This window comes from Cebus imitator, unplaced genomic scaffold, assembly GCF_001604975.1.
Source record: "Cebus imitator isolate Cc_AM_T3 unplaced genomic scaffold, Cebus_imitator-1.0 Scaffold60, whole genome shotgun sequence".
Lineage (NCBI taxonomy): Eukaryota > Metazoa > Chordata > Mammalia > Primates > Cebidae > Cebus > Cebus imitator.
The window spans coordinates 4,102,490-4,109,136 of NW_016107375.1; positions in this window are offsets into that span (position 1 = coordinate 4,102,490).

The following is a 6,647-nucleotide window of genomic DNA, read 5'->3' on the forward strand; positions in this document are numbered from 1 at the left end:
TACTACCATAGCTCTTATTCCAAGGAGCAAGAAGCTGGTGCAGGGGAATCTGACAACTGCCAGGTGTGTCCATTTCAATGATGCATTCAGAAACCTGGAAAGTGTCTACTAGGTGTGTCTATGGCCAAGACCCCATTTATATCCTGGTCCAAATCCTTTCTTGAGCAGGGTGACCATGGTGGCACTTTGTATCCCTGAGTATAAATGTCAACTCAGACTCCTTGAAAGGTGCAGGTTTTTCTCTTTCTCCAACACACCGTTATATGTGTAAATCACTGGAGAAATGAATATTTAATATATTTGTCACAATTTTTTAGGGTCCTTTCTCATAGGAACCTAACCTCTCCTTTAGTCAGGAGGTGCTGAGTCTGAAAACTAGTTCAGGTCCAGAAACTGGGCAAGAAATCACAACTTTTTATTACAGTGACAACCCCTCTTCCATTAGCTGGATGCAAGGAATTTGCTGAGACCACTGGTATGAGGAAGAGGCAGTGGCCTCTTCCTGTGCAGCCGGGGTACCTGGGGGTTTACTTGCAGGTTTACCTGTGCCCTCTAGTCCCACTTAGCTGAATCTTTTCTGAATCTTACCTGATTTCTTTTCATTGTAAAAATTAATTAGTACTCTTAACTGCCCATTTATCTTGCTTCTGAGGTCACCATATCCACATCTCCCTGCAGCTGGAGCCCCTGGAGGTGTTAGTCCAGTCTTGGCGCCCATTGTGATAATTGTGCCATCTTGCTTCTGACAGTTGAGTGCCACCTCCTGGGCTCTTATTTCAGGATCTTACCATCCTTGTTGCTATCAGGGACTCTAGCTCTGTAACACCATCTCCTAACCATCACTGGTACTCTACAGAGGACAGCCACCACTGAACTTCCCTGTGGTGCTGGTGCCTCTCACCAGAGCTCTCTCACACTTTGGCAAACTGAGTTTCCTCCAGGCCCTCCTGTAAAACATTGCTGAATAATGGGTTTCCCAGCCTCATGTAGTATATATGCTTTAGCATACTGTTATGAGTTGAATTAGTTCCCCTTCCTGAAAGATATATTGAAGTCCTAACCCTCAATACCTATAAATGTGACCTTGTTTGAAAATAGGGTCTTTGAAGATGATTATGTTAAGATGAAGTCAGTAAGGTTGCATATTATTGGTGTCCTTATTAAAAGGGGAAATTTGGACACAGAGAGAGATACACACTAAAGGGAGGTGACGTGAAGACACAGGGAGAACAGCATGTGAAGATTGGCATTATGTTGCCACAAGCCAAGCCAAAGAGAGGCCTGGAACATACCTCCCCTCAACCCTTCAGAGGCAGCGTGGCCACCTCGTGGCCTTAGCCACCCCATTTGTGGTACTTTTGTTATGGCAGCCTGAGGAAACTACTACACACTACTTTCTTTTTTGAGTCTCTTGGTTTATTCCACTACCATCTGCCACTGAAATTCTAGCATTTTTCACAAAAATAATAAAATACCTAGGAATACAGCTAACCAGGGAGGCAAACAATTTCTATAATGAGTATTGCAAAACACTGCTTAAAGAAACCAGAGATGATAAAAACAAATGAAAAGCGTCCCATTCATGGACAGGAAGAATCAATATCATTCAAATGGGCATACTGTTCAAAGCAATGTACAGATCAAATGCTATTCCTATCAATGACATTCTTCACAGAAATAGAAAAAACTATTTTAAAATTCATATGGAACAAAAAAAGCCCAAATAGCCAAGGCAATCCTAAGGAAAAAAGAACAAAACTAGAGGCATCACATTACTCAACCTCAAACTATACTACAGGGCTACAGTAACTAAAAGAGCATGGTACTAGTACAAAAACAGACACATAGACCAATGGAACAGAATCGAGAACCCAGACATAAGACTGCACACCTACACTCATAGAACTCCAGGAGGACAAGCATCGTCTCATAAGGTACTTGTCTTATTTGAAGCCTGAGCCAATTTTTAAGCAAGAGGAGGGGTGGGTATGGGGGTGGTAAGAATCACTATCTCCTGTATCTTCTAAAATGGGGGAGTGGCCCACTTCTGCAGGTCCTACAGATTCAGTAGAATTTGGGAGCTCAAGTTTCTCAGTGGCATCTACCTAGATATCCCTATTCCAAGTTTCAGGGTCCCCCTCCTTATGTATTGAGGCCCTGACCTGTGTGCAGGAGACCTGCTGGGTTGAGCAATCAACTTTCCCTGAAGCTCTTCTATTCTTCTGATACATTCTGTGCCTGCTTCTCTGTTCCATCTGTGGGGACTTTTGGATTCCTTAGTGCTGCCCAGAAGGCCCTCTAGTTTTCACATTTCGGTTGGGATTGTTGATTAATCACCCCGAGCTGCCATTATCTCTCTTCTATAGGTCAATGGTGCTTAAGCAACAGTCACCCAATTCCATGGTCCCTGTAGCTATGTTTATTCTCCCTCTCAAGCATCAGATGTTACTCTAGCCTCTCTATCCCTTTCCAAGATGTTTTCATACCAATTCACCTCTGCTACGTTTTAGCAAAAATAGCTATCTAGACTCCACTGACCAGCAGTCATGAGATCCTTGTTGCCAGCCACCCAGTGACACATCCAGCTCCAAAACCCCATTTTAGTGTCTAAATCTGAGGATTCTTGCTGCTACCCCATCTTAGAGTGGGGGAACTAGGCTCTGAGACAGAGGGCAATGTGCAGAGGCCGAGTGGGGAGTGCTCTTGGGAGAAGAGAGGAAGGCAGGATGGGCAGAGGGAGAGGCTGATCACAATGCAATGTGGTGGCAATAAAGGAAGGTCTCAGCCTATGCTAGGAGACAAACCTTTAGAGTTGTCCCAAGTTGCGACGAGGAGGCTGGGCTTCCATATTAGCCAGTCTTAAGCCACAGACCCTCCCCCAGGAGAAGGCTGTTCCCTGGGCAGTTAAACTTAGGCCTAGCTTCATACCCAGTGAGTGCCACAGCTGTGGGCAACAGCAGCTGCTCTTCCTGACAACTGGGTGATGGGTATATTCAGCCTGTAAAGAGGATCCAGGTGAAACACCAAAGTGTCCACTACAAACACCATTTTATGTTAAAACAAACATGGGTATATGATGAAAGAGTCCAGTATTTGCAGGAAATTTATAAAACATGAAGCTTTATAGACATTTTCTACCTATTGCAGCCTCTCCGGGGAAGCCTGCAGACCCTGTGGAATGGGCTAATCTTTCCCTGCTGCTGACAAAATGCAGCTGTGGTGAAATGTGTGAGGAGCACTATCTGTTCCCCAGAAAGGCTCAGAGACATCCACTGAGATTTCCAAGCCAATGTGAGACCTTAGGGTTCCTCTCCCTAGAGAGTTTGCTACTTAAGGTTCATTTCTCAGTATGGAAAGAAGACAGGGCTTCCGGACAAAGGGATTCCAAGCATCATTAAGTAGGTGTGTGAGGGTTGCAGGGGGACATAGGGAGTGGAGTGCCCTCCCAGTACTTCTGAGATCACGCCATCTGCACCGCCCAAGCAGAAAGCCAGTCTAGCAGGCAAGGCTGAAAGAGGCCCAGGCTATATTCAGGGTTTGAAGCTCTGGGTATGTTAAAAAAAAATGAAGGCATGCCAAAACAAGGTTACGAAAACTCTTTATGTTAAACAAATTAGTCCCTTTCACACATGCACCTACAAACACAAATATGATGACTTTGTGTATGATCACATTTGGAAATATTGTGAAAAGCTGAAATTTGAGTTTGTGTGAGAATATAAGTTCTGGGGTCAAGCTAAGTCCTCTTCATATTCAAGGAAGGCAAAGATCAAGTCAGTGGCTTCAAGCTCAAATGGGACACAGAGAAGTCCCATTTAAGCACCACCCTTTCTAGAATATTTTTATTCTTGCTGTATATATGTCCAACTCGTTCTCCTTCCCCCTTCCCACAAATAAACAAACAAAAGCTTAGCTCTGTACATTTTTATCATGAGAGGGCTGAATACAAGCCCTGTTCCCTAATAAAAACAAAAGCCAGAGGGTTATTTGGTACGGCCGTGAGCTCTCTGTTGCTGATATCTTCCAAATGTATTTGCTATTTGCTCCCGTGTCCCTGCAACCCCCCCGCTGTTCCCAATTGTCCATTGCCTATTAGAAACGGTTCCAGCCAAGGTATTTTTTCCCTATTTATTTGCTCCTTTTTCCCTGGGAACTTTACTATGCATGAGTAACTGGCCTGTGATGTTGCTTTTGTTTGACATTTTGCATTCGTTAAAAACCAGTCATCTGCATGTTTTATAAACCCTTAGGGGTCTCTCTCCCCTTGATCAATGCTGGAAGTACTCATTAACATCTGGGGAAGTTATGGCCCCAGACAGGGGGGATACGCAACCCACTGAGTATGGTTTTAGGGAATTTGTCTTAAAAAAAAAAGAAACACTAAAGCACTTTATATTCATTGCCAGGGTTGTTCACTAATAGAAATGAGCCTGCCTGCCTTTAGTACCTCAGTGTATTCCCTTTCCCCAGCCTGGAATGTATTTTCCCTTCTACTCTGCTTGTCTAAGGCGATTTCTCCTTTGGGAAGCCCTTCCTGGTCATCTCAGCCGACTCAGATTCCCTCTTTCTCTGAAAACCATCAGTTAGTCCATTTAACCCACCTTCATTGGGCACCTCCTATGTGACAAGTACAATGCAAAGCATTTCTAGGATTTCATATAAATAAGAAAAGTCCTCTGCTCTCAGGTACTAATGAGGAAAGCAGACATACAAATGATCAGGACTAAATGCGGTGAGAATCTGGAGGGCATTCTGCAGAAAGATCAGAGGCAGGAAGGGGACAATGGCCAATCTCTGCCCTCATTTTTAGGAAGGGTTTCGAAGAGGAATTGGTCATATATGTCATGATAGGGCTTGTGGTCATTTAGAAGAAAATTGAAATTCTGCCCTACTGGTCACCACGTATTCCACATAGACCAGCCACATCAGAATTGCGTGAGCTGGTTATTAAAATGAAGTTTCCTGAGATACACCCCAGAACACTGATTCATGGGGCGTGCACTTTCTCCAGTATAATGGGTAATTTTAGTATACACTGAAGTTTGAGAAATGCTGTGGCAGGTGAGAGCCATTGAAAGGTTTGCTTTGACTTTTCACTGATACATGTTTGTTGTTAACATGTAATGCATGTGCATGATAAGTCTCTTTCAACTCTAATTTTCCAGCCCATCAATCCTCTACCTCCTCTTATCCCAGAAGCAACCACAATAATGACTAGTTTCTTAGGTGTCTTTTCAAGTAGCCTGGTGTCCATTCATTTGCCTTCTTGGTCTCAGATTCACTTCCTTCCTTCCTCTGCTTTTCCCAGGCTTTCCTGGCCACTGCCTCTCTCATAAGTTTGATCAATAGGAGGCACTGGAGAGGAGTGGAGGGCAGGAGGAGCAAAGAAATTAGGCAATCGAGCTACCCTCCCCATCCTCCACCTTTGAGCAGCATTCCTGGCACTCTGTGGTTTTGTAGTCGCTTCTGATGGGCAAGCTCCAGACAGACGGCCTTGGCTCCTAAGCCTTGATACTTTCCTCTCCTTCCTCTGTTCCTCTACCTGATGCTCTTGATCTCTAAATCCCCTCCCTGCCCTCTCCTTGCTCTTTTAGCTCAATCAAAAATGTGAGTTTCCTATAGTACATTTTCTTATTTAAATTGTCTAGCTTGGGGTGCTTTAACTAATTGAATTCTGCCTTTGCTTTTCTCTCTTCCACTTAAAAAAGTATCTGGCGGATGGGCACTAAGCTATTTTCAACTGACTCTTCCTCCGAGAACTAGAAAAGTCAAACAAAATTAAAAAAAATTAAAAAAAGACAAAAACAAAAAAGTGATTTTGAAGATTTTGGAGTGATTTCAAGGTCCTGAGGAATTCCAAGGCCAAGATTTAGGAGATGAGGGAAGACCAGAGAAAGAGACCAAAGTAAGTGAAGCCAGAGGCCAAGAAGCTGACTGAAAAGCCAGGATAAACAACAGACACTAGAAATAGACCCGGGGGTTCAGTTATCAGACTTGGACTTTAAATCACTATGGATAATGTGTTCAAATAATTAAAATAAAAGATTGATCATTTCAGTAGAGAACTAAAGAATCAAACGAAAATTCTAAAACTGAAAAAAATATATTAGCTGAAATTAAGAACTCAATGAATTATACAAACCAAAGAGAATAATTAGTGAACTAGAAAATGGATTACATGTAAATATCCACATTGAAGCACAGACAGAAAAAAATCACAGCTATACATATGTGTGTGTATGTGTATACATATATATGTATATATATATACACACACACACACACACATACACACATATATATGTTCATAATGGACAAATTGTTGAACTTTAGTGTGCCTCAGTCTCCTCATCTATAAAATGGAAATAATAATAATAATTCATATGTTATAAGGTTGTTATAATCATTAAATGAGTTAAATATATAGAAATATACTATAAATATAAAACTAGACATAAATATATAAAACATCTAGAATAATGCCTGACATACAGTAGATGCCATATAAGTACTTCTTTTATTGCTAGTATTTTATCTTGGAGATTGTTCCACAGTAAGCATGTAGCACTACCTCATTCTTTATTCTGCTTCATTCTTTTTAATAACTATGTAGCATTGTATACTATGAATAAGCTACGATTATTAAG